The 19,236-nt window shown below is 47.2% G+C and overlaps 3 long non-coding RNA genes across 3 annotated transcripts in view; 1 reads left to right on the top strand and 2 right to left on the bottom strand.

The window, feature by feature from the left end:
• The window catches only part of LOC146894641 (uncharacterized), a 42,637-nt gene that overhangs the window by 12,161 nt on the left and 11,240 nt on the right, over positions 1–19,236 (bottom strand). The window lies entirely within an intron of this gene.
• On the bottom strand, positions 1,575–4,533 carry LOC125412054 (uncharacterized). Its single transcript, XR_007235464.3, has 2 exons — positions 4,188–4,533; positions 1,575–1,985 (listed from the first exon to the last, which is right to left on the bottom strand). It is a non-coding gene; the product is annotated as an uncharacterized LOC125412054 (long non-coding RNA).
• Positions 9,315–11,576, top strand: LOC148122272 (uncharacterized). The gene is made up of 2 exons (XR_015737693.1): positions 9,315–11,270; positions 11,340–11,576. It is a non-coding gene; the product is annotated as an uncharacterized LOC148122272 (long non-coding RNA).

Below are 19,236 nucleotides of genomic sequence, written 5' to 3'. Positions count from 1 at the left end.
GTGTGTGTCCGCAGAAGCTGACTGATAGACAAGGGCCCCTCGAGTGCAGGCGCCCAGCACACACAGGTTTATTTCAGGCTTTCCAATCACAGCGCAGCATGAGTTTTCCATGGGTGCTGCTCCAGGGCTTCAGCGCCTACCTTCCCATCTGGCTCACAGAAAATGAGTGTGCAGGCAGGGGACTGGATATTCCTCTGTCCAGACCTTGGCTGTGAAGCCACACCTAACCTCGAAGGAAGAAGAGAGCAGAACAACAGAACTGGGGAGTGAGGAGCGGCCTCTGACACAGATGGAGGTCAAGGTTACTGGGGAAGAGGCGGTCACGGAAAAGACCGGCAGGCGGGTGCTGGCAAGCCTGTTTGTGTGGGTTGTGGAATTACCATAAACTTGCAAAAAGTGACAGAGAATGAAACTCTAAGAAATCCAGAGATGTGACCTCAGAGTCAACAAAGAGAAGTATTTCATAAATAGAATCACGAGAGAGAGGAGAGAGAGAGAGAGAGAGAGAGAGGGAGGAGAGAGAGAGAGAGAGAGAGAGAGAGAGAGAGAGAGAGAGAGAGAATAGTGCTGAGGATGAAACTCATGCCCTTGTGAGTGTTAGGCAAGCACTCTACCATTGAGCTACACCCCAAGCTCCAGATGAGCCTATAGTTTTGAATCAGGAAATAAGGATGCACACCCCCTCTTCAAGTGAGGTAAGTCCAAGCTGTGCAGGGGGAGAAAACAGACTGCAGGAGCTTCCGGGGACATGCTGTGCATTCTCCCCAAAGAAAGGAGAACTGGGCAGCACCATTCTCTGTGAGGCCCACTCTCTTGGGACAGGGATGACAAGAATACTTTCCTTAGACAGCTGCATGAAATATGGAAATACCTGAAAAGTATGTGGCATGCATGACGTAATTTCTTGGTGTTGTGCTAAAGCATGCTGGAGCTGGTGAGATGGCACAGTGGGTAAAGGTGATTGCCACCAAGCCTGACAGGTTGAGTTTGGCTCTAGGACCCAATGGTAGAAGAAGAGGCCAGATGTCAGAATCATACTGTGGCACATAAACACACATACACACACACACACACACACACACACACACAGAGAGAGAGAGAGAGAGAGAGAGAGAGAGAGGACAGACAGACAAAGGGACAGAGAGACAAGAGTGTCAGAGAGGGAGCACATACAGATTTTTTTCCTTTTTTGTTTTTGTCTTTCGTTGTTTATGGTTTTTGCTGTTGTTGAAATAGGCTCTTGTGTAGCCCAGGCTGGCCTTAAACTTGCTAGCCAAGCATGACTTTGAACTCGTGATCCTCTTGCCTACCCTCTCAGTGCTGGGATTGCAGGCTGAGACCGCTACTTGCTCTCCTTTCTCTAGTTGCACACTTCCCTTCCTGAGGCCTTTCCCTTCCAGAAATCAAAGCTGTGTGAGCTCTGCCCGAGCTAGGACAGGATCCACCAGTGAACCCGTCACTGCCACATGAGCTCAGGCTGCCACTCAGCTTCAACACCATGTAGAAGTTCACTGAGTTTTAGACTAGTTTGGGAAAAGGGATATGTAACTTATATAAATAGACACAGAATCTCATTTCAAAAGGGCGGAGGAAAAGAAGCTTTTTATTAGAACAGGGAAGTCCTGGGAGGGGTGTGGTTTTTTTTCCAGATTACAGTTAGTGAAACTGCACCCCCACCCCACCACCTGAGACCGACTTGTGAATGACCTGTGGAGGAAGCCTGCTGTGGTTTTCTCCACTGCTGTGTTGTCTCACATCCCCTGAGTGGTGCCCGGGACAACAAAGGCTTCTAGAACCTGTGGTCAGTGGAGAGATCCCAGAGCACTGGGCATGGGAGTTCAGTGGGCCCTCTGTAGACTGTTGATATCCACGTATCACTCTGCAGCTCTCCCTCCAGAAACCCGGGGGCCGTGGGACTGTGGTGGGCAGACAACTGCTTGTTCAAGTCCAGCCTGGGAGAGGAGAGGTGGTTCTTCTGCCCGAAACTAAATAAAAACAAGGGGAAGGGATGTGACACGAGGAAAAGCCATGCTTGGTAAGTGTGCAAAAGGTCCTGGATTTCACCCCCAGTACGATATTAGAAACAAAACAACAGGGCTGGGTGTGGTGGCCCATGCCTGCAATTCCAGAACAGGGGAGGTAGAAGCAGGAGGATCATGCAAGCTCAGGGCCAGCCTGGACTCCATATTAAAACCCAACCAAAAAGAAACAAAATAAAACAAACAAACAAACATAACCCCTTGGTTAGAAACCTTCATCTTTGCATCATAAAAAAAATGTCTCTTGTGAGGGTCAGATGGCTCAGGGGTGGAAGTGCTGGCCACCAAGCCTGACAGCTTGAGACCCAGGCCCCACGTGGTACTGACTCCTGCAAGTTGTCCTCCAACCTCCACATACTCACTGGGGCACAAGAATGCTCCTGCATCTGTGCACACATACAATAAATAGAAATGAAATAATAAGAACACAAGTGTTGTGAAGGGAAGAGGGGTGAGGGTTGGAGGAGGGAGCTTTCACTGGGGAGAGGGATGGAAGGGTAGAGAAGAGAAGGGGGGAAGGGGAAGGCAAACTAAGACTAAGAATATTAGAAAAGGCCATATGGTAGCCTACTATTTTATAAGCTGTATAGTTATTCATATAGTAGAATTTAATTGGTGTTAAACCACATAGGGTATTATTCTCCTCCTAGCAGCCATAAATCACTAAAAAAAAAAAAAGTCCAATACTAGGTTTGGGATATTTTTCCCTGAGTTGTTGGTCAGAGCTATCTTGGAGATCTCCATAACAATACAGGCTCTTGCCATTCCTCTTGTTTGCCCACAAAAACTTGATAGGAAGAATTTATTGCTAGAGACATAAGACACGTTGCTCATGGGATATGAAGAAATCCCGTTGGTATTGGCCAGGAAGCCCCCTCCCTATTGGCTAGATTTCATCGTACTGGAAGATGCTCTGTAGACTATTATGAGGGAATGTCATCAAAGTCTTAATGCAGCAGTGAATACAATGATGGCCGGTGTGGTAAGATATACCCATAAATGCAATAGTGGCACGAATATCACGAAGGTAAGCAACCACTTTCTGATTGGTTAAGGACCGAACACAGGAGGGAACATGTTCTACTTTCTACTATATGAGCATAGTCTCAAATCGCCCTGAAAATTTATCTCTCCCTAGTCATAGATCAGCGCAGCATTCTGAGCTCATCAGAGAAGTTTGCACACTACCTGATGGTTAACACAGATACTCACAACTGGTCAAAGTGCAATGAATAAGTGTCAGTGGAGTGTTTGACCTCAATGGGACCTCTATATCACACTCATCCCACCAAGGCTCAGGGGCCATAAAGAAGAGGAAGAAGACTAAGATGGGGGTCCCCTCTGTGTGCTGTGATTACCATTAATGCATAAAGAAACTGCTTTGGACCTATAGCAAGGCAGAACTTAGGTAGGTGGGGAAAGGTATGCTGAATGCTGGGAGAAAGAAGGGCGGAGTCAGAGAGACACCATTGAGCCTCCACCAGAGACAGATGTGATGAAACTTTGCTGGTAAGCCACAACCTTGTGGTGATGATGCACAGATTAATGGAGATGGGTTGAGTTAAGATGTAAGAGTTAACCATTAAGAAGCTAGAGATAATGGGCCAAGCAATGATTTAATTAATACAGTTTCTGTGTGATTACTTTGGGGCTAAGCGGCCTCACTCCTTTCTGCAGAAGACTGTCAGTAGTAGGGGTCAGGGAAGACCAAAGTGAAACAGTATCTTCTGAAGGTGCCAGGGCTGCTACATGCGGGCTCATGACAGCTGTGCTTCCTGCACTCCATCAAGCCAGTTGCCATGTTAGTATGGAAGGGGAGGTGGTTCACCAGCCGTACCACCCCAACTGTGATGGGGTGAGCCAAAGGTGATGGCTCTTGGGAGAGAAAAGGCCTGACCCTGTCGGTTGAGCATGCTCCAGTGGATAGCCACACACCCAGGAGCGTGGGCAGCACAAACTGGACTCCACGGGTTATTTAGGAAAAAATGAAAAAAAGAAAAGAAAAGCAGACACAAGGTTGGGGTGGAGGTGAGGTGACTCTGGGAAGAGTTAGGGTGAGGACTAGGGGCGAATGAATAGGATCAAAATACATTGCATGAGATTCTCAAAGAATTGACACACTTATATTTAAAAATTAAAATCTCTTACCTGAGTTACTGGGTTGTCAGTAGGGGGTCTGACCCTTCATGATGGTTTCATGAGTTGCCGCTATCTATCAAGCCTAACATGCCAGGAGACCTGACCAGCAGTGGGGCGGGGCAGAGCTGCTCAGCCTGCCCCAGTAAAAAAATGAGGAATGAGAGTAAAGAGTCCAAGGCACCTTCTGAGCATGAAAAGTAACATTCTGTGCTACTTCATCGCACCTCTGTGTAAATTCCCTTCAAACCCACGTCAGATGGGTGCTCTCCTTATTTATAGATGAGGGAGATTTTTCTTTTTGAATGGGTGTGTCCTCCTTGGGTCACATAGTTATGAGAAGCTGGTAACGGCTGGCTCATAGTGCTTTCCTGATGTCATGTCCTGTTGTGCTCTTGCACAATGTCTACCCTGGCCTCTTCTAAAAAAAACTAAACCAAAATGACATTGAACACTGCTTCCTCTTCTAGCTCATCTTCCCCCGGAACTTGTGTGACCAGTGGTTTGTCCCGAATAGTACTCAGTTTCTCAACTAGAAGAGAGTCACAGCCTGCAGTGGCTCCGGATTTTCCCCAAGTATCCTTGGACTCATGAGTTGAACACAGATGGAAGCAAACTGGTTTTCTATGGCTTTTATATCTTAATATCTTATCAATAATCCTTGTATACTAATCATCACTTACAAAGTAGGGAGACAGGTTTCTGAGTCTGAACATTAATCTAATTTGAACTTAAGTTTAAGACTCGGCACAGCACTGGGCAGTGGCGGTGCACATCTTTAATCCTAGCACTCAGGAAGCAGAGGCAGGCGGATCTCTGAGTTTGAGGCCAGCCTGGTCTACAGAATGAGCTTTAGGACAGTCAGGGCTGCACAGGGAAACTCTGTCTCAAAAAAAATCAAACAACAAAAACACAACAAAAAATGGGGGGAAGGGAAAAGAAGAAAAAAATCCAAAAGAAAAAGCAGAGTATAAAGAACCTAGCATGAACTGCCTCCTCGTCCACCACTTGCTGAGAACCAAACAGCAGCTCCAGTTTACGAAGTCCCATTTTACTGTTTAGCCTGGAGTCAAGAATCCACCTCGTCTAGCCTTGCACCACTATCCAAAGTCCTTCTTTCTAAAGCACTCTCTACCCTCTCCTGCAGGTGCAACCCAGTGGGTTAGGCTATCTTTTCGTCTTCACCTTCAAACAATAAACTTCATTTGGGTGTGGTAGTGTACATCTGTGATCCCAATCAACACTTAGGAGATAGAGGGAGGAGGCTTGCATGCCCAGGACCACTGTGGACTGCACAGCAAATTCTGGGCCAACCTGATTATGTTAGCTATGTTTCTATTAGTGGCTGTGGTAAAACACCATACCAGGGCAACTTATACAAGAAAGACTTATTTGGTCTATGGCTCCATAGGGTTGTGATCTATAACGGCAGGGCCATCATGTCAGTAGGGAGAAGACATGGCGGATGGAACTGGAAGCTGAGCGCTCACAACCTGAGCCCCAAGCATAAGACTGAGAGTGAATTGGGAATGATGTATGGCAACAGCACATCTTCTAACAAGGCCACACTCCCTAAACCTCACCAAATAGCACCACCAACTAGAGGCCAAGCAAGCATCTGGACCAACGGAATCCTTCTCACTCAAACCACCGCACTGATTTTTAGAGTGAACTGTCTCGAAATATCAGAAGCTCCCACCTAGCCTACAGCCTTATTCCAACCACAGCTTTTGTTCTCGAGACTCCTACAGATAGCAAGGACTCCTTCTTGACCTCAGTGGTACTGATGACTTCATTTATTGCATTATCATCATTGACAGTGTTCATTAACTAAACGACTATTCCCAAAGGATTGTAAATTACAGGAGATGTGTAGTTAGCTTTTGTTGTTTGTTTGTTTTGAAATGCTGGGGTTTGAACCCAGGGCACATTGCTAACCAAGCACACTAACACCAGGATATAACCTCACCTCAACCCTTGTTTTTTTTTTCTTTTTTTGAGACAGTCTCATCGAGTAAGTCAGGCTGGCCTTGAACTCGCCATCATTGGCCTGTCTCTGCTTCCCAAGTGCTGGGATTGTAAGTGTGAGCCCTGACCCGCAGCTTGGGAATAACTAGCTCTGTATGTCACCCCAGAAACCTGTCTGCTGGAAGGGGACACTCTCTATGATTGTTTGCCTGAGCTTCCCCTGTGGTGTGATGTCTATATTCCAGAGCTCCAGCCAGCAACCCCGACTCAGGGACTACTCCCGATGAACCGTTCGGCCCTTTGGGAAGAATGATGAACAGTGGTGACTCTGAGAGCCGAGGTGGCCTGTGGCTCTCCATTCTTTGGTTCACGGGACAAAGGGACAGATCAAGGCATCAGACCTCTCAAAGCTGGGGTTGGAGGTCATCGTGAGCCTCCTGGTGAGAGCAGTAGGAACTGAACCCTGGGCCTCTGGAAGAACAGCAGATGCTCTTTCTTTGTAGCCATCTCTTCAGTCCCAGGCGTTTCATTTGTTGAGGCAGTCTCACGAAGCCCAGGCTGCCTGCAGATTGGCCTTGAACTTCTGGCTCTCCTGCCTGCACCACCCTAGTGCATATTATAGGTATTGTATTACCAACCCTGGTATATGAGATGCTGAGAACCAAACCTAAGGCTGCATGAATGCTGGGCAAGCACTCTGCCAACTGAGCGACATCTCCAGCACGATTTTTTGTTTGTTTGGTTTTGTTTTGGGTTTTGGGACAGAGTCTCATGTAACCAAGGGTGGCTTTGAATTTTCTGTGTAGTGGGAGGCTGTGTGGGACGAGCGGCCAGGACCCGAGGACCTCCAACTGCCAGACTCTCCCCATAGAGCACTCTAACGGCCATAATGCTGGACCCAGCCCCATCCAGAGGCCTCCAGATCACTCCAGAGTTTAAAACCAACGCTCAAGACCTGAGAACTCATCAATCCGCTGGAAGGCTCCATCACCCCAAGAAATGCTATATAAACCCTGTCTTCTGCTCAGTTCTCGGCTGCTTCTCCCCTAAGCAGGGGCAGGCATCCTTCTGGGGTTTTCCTTCCTAATAGAACTCTTGCATGAGGCTTGTTGTGAGGTATGACTTTGTGGTACTCCTTGGCTCCTGCTAGGATACCTTTCCCTCAGAGCTGTGACACTTCCACTGGGAAAGACGATCCCCTCAGAGTGTAACACTTACAGACTGGCCTTGAGTGGCCAAGCCTTCTGTCACTACTTCCCACTGCTGAGATTATAGGCCTATCTCGTTATGGCTGCCCCTTGTGGAGGGCCGGACCACATTCTCCATTGCTTCTAGGAACAAAGGTAGAGATTGACCTCTGTGACCCCAAGGTGTGGCGGCACACGCCTTTAGCCCTGATGCCTGGGAGGCAGAGACAAGCAGATCTCTGTGAGTTCAAGGTGATGTAGCACACGCCTTTAATCCCAGCGCACGTGCTTGGTAACTCTCTACCGCTGCGTCCCTGCCTACTCCCGAGGCATCATCTGGGATAATGGGCAGTGGACCCATCCAAGAGTGACACGTCAGAAGCGAGGACTGTTTCCTTTATAAGGGTTGGGTTCCATCTTATCTGGGTCTCCGCCATGTTGGCTGATGCCCGCTCTCCCAAGGGGCATTAAAGCTTTACTGCAGAAGTATCCTATGTGTACCGCGTGGTTCTTGCTGGCGAGACGGAAGCGCGGGACATCTGGTGCTGATACCCGGGAAAAAGAAGAACTTTGCACCACCGGAGACCCCTTGGACACAAGGAGGATTCAGAACTGCAGGCATGCGTGCTCAGAGAGGTACGTTCTAAAGTCCAGAGAGCATATCAGAAACTGAGCAGCAGTGGGAGGTTGTGCGCGCACCCAGATAAGTTAAAAAGGACCCTCCGGTAAAGAATGGGGGAGACAGAAAAGAAAATAAGTTAAAAAGGACCCCCCAGTGATTTTAAAAGAGAGTGAGGATGGGGGAGAGGGCTGATTTGCAGGGTCAAAAGCTTTATGTTGTGTTGTTCATGTTGTCTTTTGTGTACTGGATGGGAGAGGGATATTTGAACTTGGAGACTGCTGAGGATGTGGTGTTTTGGGAGGGAGGTTCTGTTTTCGTCTCCACGGAGGGGGAGAGCCTAAGGGTGTACTTGGGATTTACGTGGTTTGAATCACCGAGACCTCCTGAAATGTTGTAATGTATACCCCTAAAATTCAGCGGCCCAATAACAGCAGGAAGCAGCCAAAGAGACTAAACGACGCCCAAATTCCCTTAAAGATTAAATGAGGTCCTTTCAAGCCTGCTTCTCTGAGTTCAGCTTTGCTCCGTGCACCGGTTTGGGCTCGGAGTGGGTGCAGCTGGGGCTGGAGGGCGGCTGGAGCGGAGCTTTGCTCTGTGGCTATGGTGGGAGGCATATTGCGCAGGCTCAGTTGGTGCCTGGCCTGGAGGGTATCACAGCAGTACCGAGAATGAGAACGGTGCCACAAGCTGCCAGGTCAGAAGGCTTGCAATGTGCCTGAAACTGTGAGGGGCTCTGAGGCTGGAGTGGCTTCTGTTCCGCTTGGCTGAGCTGAGCTGTGCTGATCCTAGGTAACAAAGGCGGACCAATGGCCTGGGGCAACGGGCGGGGCGAACAATGCTGGCTACTAGCCCGAGAGATTTTCCATCTGAATAAGGAACTGAAGAGATAGCATAGGGGTTAAGAATGCTGCCTGCTCTTCCAAGGGTCGTGAGTTCAATTCCCCAGTGACCACATGGCAGCTTACAACTATTTGGTTTTAAATCTAATGTTTCAGGATCCACAGGGAGGTAGATGCAAAAAGCCCTTAGATTTTTAAAGTGATTGGGTCGTTGGCTGGGTCTGTGAGAGTTTGTTTACAGCTGCTTTTGCTGTGGCACAGGTGTTGAGAGTTGGCTAGTAGGAAAGCGGCCCTGTTCGCCACCTCTCCCATTGGCCCCTTGAGCCGCAATGGCTCTGGCGCGGACCTTGAGATATTGCCGCCTGTGCCGCCTCGGTCTGAGTGTCGGCTCCCGCCACACTCCGCCACCAACACAGCCTCAGAGAACTAGGCTAGCCCCGCGGGGAAGGCAGGGGCGCCTGGGGGTGGAGCCGCCACTTCCTGGCCTGGGACAGGCGGAGCTGCACAGTGGGACACAGGGAGCTGCGCAGCGAGCAGGCCCAGGGCCGCACACAGCCCTTGGATGACGGGCGGGCTCTGGAACCCGAGGCCACCGTACCGGCCAGGAATACGGGAGCCAATAAATCTTAAATCTAATATCAACAAACAGGGCCTGGGTTTTTCCTAGGCGCCACTGGGGCAACACGGCCCATACCGTAAAAAACAGATCCCCATATGGGTTCCCCAATGGCCACGTCATCTTAGGACTCCAGGCTGGAAACAGGAAAACGGTTTTCTCATATTTTTAAAACAATAATCTCATCTGTGCCAGATTTAAAATGGTTTAATTCTAAGGCCTACTATAATGACACAGACAAACAAGATTGCTCTTTAAAACAGAGACCTATAGGTCTCTAAGTTCAAGACCAGCCTACTTCCAGTACTGACTGTGCTAAATTTTTACACTGAGTTTTTTAATACTCTTAAATGTTATTTTGGGAGAAGAGTTTGTTTATGTTTTTTTCTAGAAATGCTGACATACATCTACTGACATTCATGCTGTGGATTCATCTGTCCAGAGGCCTGAGGACAAAGCCTCTGCTATGGAGCTGTCTGGCCTGATTGCTGCGGAGCTGGCGGGTTCCTGAGGGATGGTCCAGCTCCTGCCCTTGGTCTGTCAGTTATTGCTATGCTGTTGTTGCTGTACATTGCAATGTTATTGTTGCTGTACTATTGCTTGCTATCAGTTTCCCTTATCCTGTCAGTTATTTCTGCTAAACACTATGGGTATCTTCAAGATAGGTTACAAAATGCCATGGTTATTTAAATTAAAAATTGGATAAATATCTATTTAAACAAAAAGGGGGGGAATAATAAAGGAACTGCCCCCGATGCCAAGAATGGCCATCGCCATGGCTCTGTTCACCATAAATTTTTTAAATCTGGATGATAATGGCCAAAATGCTACAACACGACATTGTTCGGATCCGCAGCGGCCCAAAGATTTGGTTAAGTGGAAAGATGTGCTTTCTAATGAATGGAAAGGCCCGGATCCCATCTTATTGAGATCCAGGGGAGCTGTTTGTGTCTTCCCACAGGATCAAGAAAGCCCATTCTGGCTGCCAGAGCGATTGACCCGAACAGTGAAGAGTGATCCACAACACACGGATTCGCCTGAGGACCTGGCTGCTGTTCCTCCTGCCATTTTGCAGATGGATGACAGAGCACCGATGGAGGACACTCTCAGCTTTCCCGAAGCTGTTACCAGTCAGCCATAGGATGGCGGTGTTTCCTTGACTTTTTACAACCAATATGACTCTGGGCCCCCTCCCCCTACCGTCCTAGAGATGATTTATAAGCTTGGCCATAGGATTACAGTCCTGGGTCGTATCTTTCTTCCCCTACTTCAAAGAATGGGTGGGGGTGGAAATGTTTTGGAACAGTCCTATGCTATGGATTAGTGTTTCTCCTCTGGATGGTCTGCTGACTCAAATCCCAAAATCGTAGGGACAAAGTGGTTATTGAACAAGCGCTGGCTGCCCTGGAACAGGGGGCCTCTACTGATGTGTGGTTATTTATGTTAAAGCAGTAAGGTTTAAGCCAACCAGCTCCTGCACCCCTAGGACTGTGGTCCATTGCACAGGGTGGAGTGCTTGGCTTAGCTAGCCCTGAAGGTTGTCGAGCTGAAGAGCATCGCACAGAGAATGACCCTCTCTGAGAGATAAGTCGCTCTGCTTAAGGGTTTCCTGCTGTATATTCCCTTTCCCAGAAAAATGGCAGAGGGCAGGCCGGATAGGTTCCAGGTGTCATGAGCCTAGGGACAGATTCCGTGTAAGCCCATTTTTATGTTTTCATTTTGGGAAGTGCGACCTCTATCTTTACCTTCCTAGGGAGTTGCCTTTCTGCAAAGAAGTAAAAAAAGGGGGATATGTGGAGGGCCGGACCACATTCTCCATTGCTTCTAGGAACAAAGGTAGAGATTGACCTCTGTGACCCCAAGGTGTGGCGGCACACGCCTTTAGCCCTGATGCCTGGGAGGCAGAGACAAGCAGATCTCTGTGAGTTCAAGGTGATGTAGCACACGCCTTTAATCCCAGCGCACGTGCTTGGTAACTCTCTACCGCTGCGTCCCTGCCTACTCCCGAGGCATCATCTGGGATAATGGGCAGTGGACCCATCCAAGAGTGACACGTCAGAAGCGAGGACTGTTTCCTTTATAAGGGTTGGGTTCCATCTTATCTGGGTCTCCGCCATGTTGGCTGATGCCCGCTCTCCCAAGGGGCATTAAAGCTTTACTGCAGAAGTATCCTATGTGTACCGCGTGGTTCTTGCTGGCGAGACGGAAGCGCGGGACAGCCCCTAATGCAATTAGTGACTTAAGCAAGGATTATCAAGTGATGTTAACACCCTATATGGGGGCTGGAGAGACGGCTCACTGGTTGAAAGCACTGGCTGCTCTTCTAGAGGACCTGGGTTCAACTCCCAGCATCCACAGGGCAACTCACTCCTGTCTATAACTCCATTTCCAGGGCATCTGACACTGTCACATGCAGGCAAAACACTGATGAACATAAAACAAAAATAAGTTATAAAAACAAACAAACAAACACAAAGTTAAATGGGTGATCTTCGAAGGCAACCTTGCTAATTTTCCTAAAGAATGTATCCTCTTTTAGTCTTGCCCGTTTCTCCACATGGATATGAAGCTAAATCCTCTATTTCACTTCCGCAAGCCTGTTGTCAACATTTATTTACATTCAAGGTCAGGAGTTTTGGTTAAAACACAAATGTGTGGTTTAAACAAGATCTAAGAGCTGACACCAATAATGGTGCTGGGGCAGCCATTGCCACAGGTGCCACACTTGTGGAAACCAGGCTGGCCCCAGACTCTCAGAGCTCTGCCTGCCTCCGATCTATACTGCAAGTTCTAGGTCAGGCGGGGCTACACAGTAAGACCCTGTCAAAAAAAGAAAGGCACTGTTGTAAAAAAGCCACCATTAAGAGGAATGTTTGGTGGCCTTGCATAGTCTGCAGAAACCAGCTATAAAAGACTTTTGAGGCCAGCACTTGGGGGACAGAGGCAGGCAGATTTCTGGGAATTTGAGTCCAGCCTAGTCTACATATCAAGTTACAAGCCAGCCATCATACACAGTGAGAGGCTGTCACAAAAAAAGGCATTTACGAACAAAATTAAGGCATTAAATATGTATTAAAAATTAGATAATTTTTAAAGACATTACTAATAGATAAGAAAAATGACATAACAAAATCCATTATTTTGTATGCTAACCTAAAACATTAATAAGGAATAAGAAAATGTTATTTGGACTGCATAGGAAAATATTCTTTTTGTTTGTTTTTAATTTTTTGTTTTTTTATGTGCATTGGTGTTTTGCATGCGTGTATATTGGTGTGTCACATGTATGCTGTGCCTACGGAGTCCAGAAGGGGGTGTTAGATCCCTTGGAACTGGAGTTACAGAAAGATGTGAGTCCCTGTGTGGTTAGGGTGCTGGGAACTGGCCTCTGGTCCCTGAAAGAGCATCAGTGTTCATAACCGTGGGGCCATCTCTCCAGCCCCATTGTTCTTATTCTGCAGAAATGCATATTGGACAGGAGGCTGAGTCAGGAGGATTGCAGATTAGAAACCAGACTAGGCAACTGGGCATCAGTGGTGGTGCACGCCTTTAATCCCAGTACTCAGGAGGCAGAGATGGGTGGGTCTCTGTGAGTTCAAGGCCAACCTGGTCTGCAGAGCAAGTTCCAGGGCAGGCTGCAAAGCTACAAAGAAACCGTGTCTTCAAAATCAAAAACCAGTCTCGGCAACACAGGGAAATGATGTCTTAAAATTTAAAAAAAACAAAATTAAATGTCTTAAAATTTAAAATTTCTTAAAATGAAGACGAAGAGCAAGACTGGAGGTGTGAATCAGTGGACATGTTTTTGCCTGGTACACTCAAGACGTGGTTTCATCAAAAACCCTCCCTACCCCAAAACAGAGAGATAAGTACTAGTGTGCATTAAGAGTTATTTCTTCAATTTCATTTATCTGTTTATTGGTAGCACATGCCATTTTGTGTGTGGAGGTCAAAGGGCAACTTAGAGGGCAATCAGTTCTTTCATTTCACTGTGTGGGTGCCCAGGGATCAAACTCAGGTCATCAGCCACCTTTATCTGCTGAGCCATCTTGCGGGCCCAACCTTGAGTTCTCCATCTATAGATCACAGGCCAGTTGTCATTCTCACTGCCGTCTCTCATGCGGCATGCAGGCTGAAGGAACAGCCATGTCTGGGATATACTGGAAATGAAGGTTACACTTGGCTCAATTAATAAAGTTCCTGCCCTGCAAGCACGAGGGCCTGAGTTCAGACCCCCAGACCCACTTTCAACTATGACTGAGTGTGTCAACATGTCTGTAACCCCAGCAATGACCAGGACAGCCAGAGATGGTGTCTTTAAAAAGCCAGCACCAGGGGGAGAAAAAAAAAATGGCACCTTTAATCCCATCATTTTGGAGGCAGAGATGGGTGGAGCTCTGTGAGTTTGAGGCCATCTTGGTCTACAAAACTAGTTCAAGGACAGCCAGGGCTCCACAAAGAAACCCTGTCTCAGGGGGAAAAAATCAGCACACCTGGAACTCAGGGTAACACTCAGCTATACAGCAAATTTGACACCAGCCTGTGCCGAGACCCTGCCTCAATTTCGTTTTAATTTTTCTTTTTATTAGTTAATTTATTTTTGAGAAAGCATTTTTCTATGTAGTCCTGGCTATCCTGGAACTCTCTATATAGACCAGGTTGGCCTCAAATTCAGAGAGATTTACCTGCCTCTGCCTCCCAAGTGCTTGGGATTAAAGATGCCTGCTACTATGCCACTATGCCCAGCTTTTTATTATTTTTTTATTTTAATTAATTAGTTAATTAATTTTGCCTTGCCAAGCCAGAGTTTCTCTGTGCAGCCCTGGCTGTCCTAGAACTCGATCTGCAGACCAGGCTGGCCTCAAACTCACAGAGGTCTGCCTGCCTCTGCCTCCCGAGTGCTGGGATTAAAGACATGTGCCACCACTGCCCAGCTGTGCTTGCTTATTTTCATTTTTAAGGTGGTGCCCTGCTAAGGATGACACCTAACATCAACTTCTGGCATCCACATGTAAGTGGGTAACCCCTTCCCCAAACGGAGATAAAAGATAACGGGGCTTCCCTGTGGACTTTATTTCTTTCATGTCTTATTGGTTAAAGCAAGTCACATAGTCAAGTCTAGCATCAGTGAAGTAAGGAAATCTAATTCTGCCACAGGGAGAGGCAGTTGAATTATCTAGAAATCAACGAAAAGCAGAACGAAGCATCCCAAACTTAGACATTAAAAAAATTGTTTATTAGGGAGAAAATTGCAATGTTAAATCCAGATGTTGGAAAGCAAAGAAAAAGAAAAAGTAAATGCACTTGGCTCTTACTTCCAGAAACAAGAAAAGGAATAACAAATAAGAGAAGGGAGAAGGAAGGGATTAATAAAGTGAAATAGATAATATCAACAGAAAACCAAAAACAGTAGACCTAAGTTCTGTGTTTTGATAAGATCAGAACATGGAAAGCCTTTGGCAAATATAAGCCAGAAAGAAAAAAGGCACACCAGCGTGCCAAATAAAAACAGGATGCGGAGAAGTCAAATTCCTTCAGCTACTGCATCCCCATTCATTCCAGTGAATTTAAAGATTCAGATCACCAGGAAAAATATAAATTACCGAAAAGGATTCAGGAAGCAGAAAGGCTGAATTTACCATCAAGAAACAAAGAATTTCAAGATTTACCTTCAAAAAAGAGAAAAGCCCACGTGACTTTGGGAGGGAGCATGTGCCTGTCATCCAAGCAGGGGGAGGGAAGAGGGTCACAAGCCCAAGCTCATCCTTGTTTACACAGTGGGTTCAAGACCAGCCTGGGCCTCACAATACTCTAACTCACCTCCCCACACCAAATCAAGAGCAGAAGAGAAAACAATGTCCACGTGAATCATAAAGTAAGGTTTCCAGAGTATATAAGGAGGGCATGGACCCCTTGATGCCTAAATGCCTCATGGTGAGAAATCGTCTCATTATATAATGAGAATCAGTGAAGGATGGAGAGCTTCCTAAGGGAAGAGGAAACTGCCGTAGGACCAGGAGCTGGTCAGTGAGCTAAGAATGGTCAATGAAAGCACTTTCTAGGCAGCTGCTTTTGAGATTATTTCAGGGGCATTCTCAGAGAGTGCCCTCTCTGTCCTCTTGCACAAATTTGCATCTTCACAAGTTAGTGCCTTTCAGAGGTGGCAGCTGGCCCTCAGGTACCTATTGTCCCAAAGAAGGGAGCACGATTTCTCTGCAGCAGTTACAGATGCTTAGCCATCATGTTCTCTCTGTCCATCCTTTAAGATTCGCTTACACAACTTTCCTTACTGGACTTCAGTTTCCTTTTCTCTTTGCTTCCTCTCCCTGTGGATGTGAAGGAGAGCTCCGAGAAGTAGCTTTGCCACAGACTGAATGGAATGCTATTGCAAACTTTTCTCCACCAAAGAAACTAGACCATCTCTCCTGCATTCAGCCTCACTCAAGTTCTCAGGGCACGGGCAGAATGCAGATAGATCCCACTCCCCATTTTTAGAGGGTCTATGTAGCTCTTAACTGGCCTTGAACTCACAGAGATCTGCCTGCCTCTATCTCCTTAGTGTCGAATGGGAAATCATATACCACCACACTAAGCTTGCAAGTAGAATTTCTTTTCATTTTTTCAATGGGAGTTTTCAAGACAGGGTTTCTCTGTGTAGCCCTGGCTGACCTGGGACTCACTCTGTAGACCAGGCTGGCTTTGAGATCACAGACATCCTTCTGCCTCTGCCTCCTGAATGCTGGGATTAAAGGCATGTGCCATCACTGCCTGGTTTTTTTCTTTCTTTTCTTTCTTCTCTCTCTCTCTCTCTCTCTCTCTCTCTCTCTCTCTCTCTCTCTCTTCCTTCCTCCCTCTCTCCCTCCCTCCCTATTTCCCTCCCTCCCTCCTTCCTTCCCTCCCTCCCTTCCTTCCTTTCTTTCTTAAACCAGAATACAACACAAATGACCTCCAGCCCAGTTCCCAGCAGAGTCACTCTTTCCCCTGTGAAACCTTGTGAGCTCAACCTCGACTGTCAGAATTTCTCTCCACATTCTTGTCTTTCACGCTCCTATCAGAAGGACTCATTAAGCTCTGCTTTTAGCTCCTTTGGGCTTTTATTGTCCACAACTGCAAACCTCTACCCCCTACACACCCCAAAAGCCAGTTCTGAAGGCCTAAGAACCATGTGATCAGGTTTATTACAGCAACAGCCCAACTTCTCAGTGTTAGTTGTTTGTGTTGTTGCCAGGACAAAATTCCTGACAAGAGGAGCCGAAGGGAGGAAAGGTTTAATTTGGCTCACAGTTTGAGGGTACAGGCCATGGAGGAAAGTCGTGGCTGCAGGAGTTTGAGGCAGCTGCTCACACTGTATCCACAGGCAGGGGCAGCCAGCTCTGGATGCTAGTTGCTAGCTCACTTTCGCCTTTTTATTCTCAACAGGTCCCCAGCCCATGCAGTGGTACTTCCCATAGTTAAAGTGGGACTTACCGCTCGAATCCATTTCATCTAGGTAATCTCCCACAGGCAAACCCAGAGTCTTCTCTCTGAGGTGATCTTATCAAGTTGGCAATCGATATTAAGCATTGATTTTAAACATCACAAGGATAGACAATAAGTCAATAACACAGATGTGACATTTTCTGCTTACTAAACATGTCAGAAGGTAAGTGAATACATGCTACATGCCCCAAATGAAAAGACCAGCATTGGGATGTCTTTGCTGAGAAGCTGCCAAATGATTGCAGGTCCAGAGAGTACGGCATACAGGGTGGTGAATCAGGCAGGAGTTTAAAACAAATCTAGTTAACAAAGCAGAGAAGGAGGCCACCGTACTGAGGACCTGGGGGGGGGGCAATATAATTACTAGGAACTTAGAAACAAAACCAGGATGAGTCAAAGATGGGGAAATGATGGCAGGTGCTTACTTGCTAGGAATCTTGAAGCCAAAGTGAAGATAATAAACGGATAAAGCAAAACCAGCCAGTTGCAGAGTTTTCTGGAGTTAGAGGTAGTGGGGAATGAGCCTGGAGGTTAACACAGGGCTAGTTAAGGGCCAGGAAAGGCCCAGAGACAAGTTCATTACCCTAGACACACCAACTGTTTCCTTAGAATTTGAACTTCTGTGAGAAAAGACCCACAAGATCTTGCTATGAAGAGAAGCCTGCTGTGATGTGCACACCTGTGATCCCATTCCCGCGAGGTGGAGGCAGAAAGATCTGGAGCTCAAGGGAATCCTTGGCTACAGTGAGTTTGAGGTCAGCCTGGGTTCCATGAGATGGGGCGGGGGACAGGAAGGGATCTCTGGATTCCCTGATGTAGGAGAAAATGAACCTTGGGAGAAGTCATGAGGAAGCTAAGTCTTGGGTTTGGTGTATACACCCACTCACCGACCTCCAGGTTAAGTCCAGAAATCAAAACTTACTTCCTTTAGAAAACTGGTTCAGGGGGGAGTGGGAGGGTGTTGGGAGGAGGGGCGAAAATGGAAACTTTTATATTTTAATAAACTAAAAAAAAAAAAACCTGGTTCATCAGAGAAGTCCAGAGTATCTGAGGACATCACCCAGACAGTCCCTTCTCCCAAAGACTAGGCAAGCAGATGAGTTGTTTTTAGTCCCAAAGGTAAGGGATGTCAGGCACAGGAGAGTACTAGGTTATCAGATGCAGAAAGACCCTCCAAAAGCCAGACTAAGAGCCTCTGACTGCTGATCAGCCCTGTTTGAAAACTGAGGAACGCAGAGGAAGTCAACGCTGGTTGGCACTCCATTCTCAAGAGAGTCCATTCCTAAAGGCCAGAAGTATCAGAAGTGGTCAGCTTCTTGAGAAAGCTCTGCACACAGCCCTTGGTCAAGCTTGGATCTGGTTTCCCTCTAGGCAGACTTACATTTGTCTTAGAAATAGGTCAGGGGACTAGAGAGATGGCTCAGAGGTTAAGAGCACTGACTGCTCTTCTAGAGGTCACAGGTTCAAGTCCCAGCACTCAAATGGCAGCTCTCAACCATCTGTAACTCCAGTTCCAGGGGGTCCCAAACTCTCTCCTGACATTGCAGACACTGCACACATGGTGGACAGGTATGCATGCAGAGAAAACACCCAGACACATAAAACAATAGGAATAGTTCAGGCCTGGGCCTGGGGTGAAAGCTCAAGTCACAGAGTGCTTGGTTTTCAAGCACGAGGGCCTGAGTTTGATTCCTAAAGCCCACATTAAATAGCGATATTGGTGAGTCAGGTGCTTGCAATCCCAGTGCTGGGTAGATAGAGACAGGCAGGCCACTGGGGCTCACGGCCCCCAGCCTAGTCCACCTGGCAAGTACCAGGCCAATGAGAGGCCCTGTCTTAAAAGCAAGATAGACAACTCATGATCATTGACACCTTAGGTGATCTGGTTTTCAGACACACTGCACACATACACACACATACACACACACACACACACACACACACACACAAGCACATGCACACAAACCTGCACACATGCATGTACAGAATAGATTAGACCTTTCTAATACATAGCTAATTTTTTTCTCTCAACATCATCTAAAGAATATCCATGCATTTACCATAGACCAGAGAGTCTAGCCCTAGTAGGAATCACACGGGAACTTCCTTCCCAGCATTTTGCCAGCCTTCTACTGTTTCCCTCTATTTTTCGCTTGTCTTCCACTTTTCACTTCCTTTTACTTCCCAGCTTTGCTTTAGGTGTGCATTCCCTGAAACCATGATGTTAGAACAAGTACTAAAGCCTGCTCTGTGAGGCCCAGATATCCCACTGGGCACCAAGGAAAGGAAATATAGATGGATCCCTCGACCCTCAGACACAGGCAGCTAAGACAGACAGACAGACACCAGG

Source organism: Myodes glareolus, chromosome 4, assembly GCF_982192425.1.
Source record: "Myodes glareolus chromosome 4, mMyoGla1.1, whole genome shotgun sequence".
NCBI lineage: Eukaryota > Metazoa > Chordata > Mammalia > Rodentia > Cricetidae > Myodes > Myodes glareolus.
This window is presented reverse-complemented; position numbering and strand designations above follow the sequence as displayed.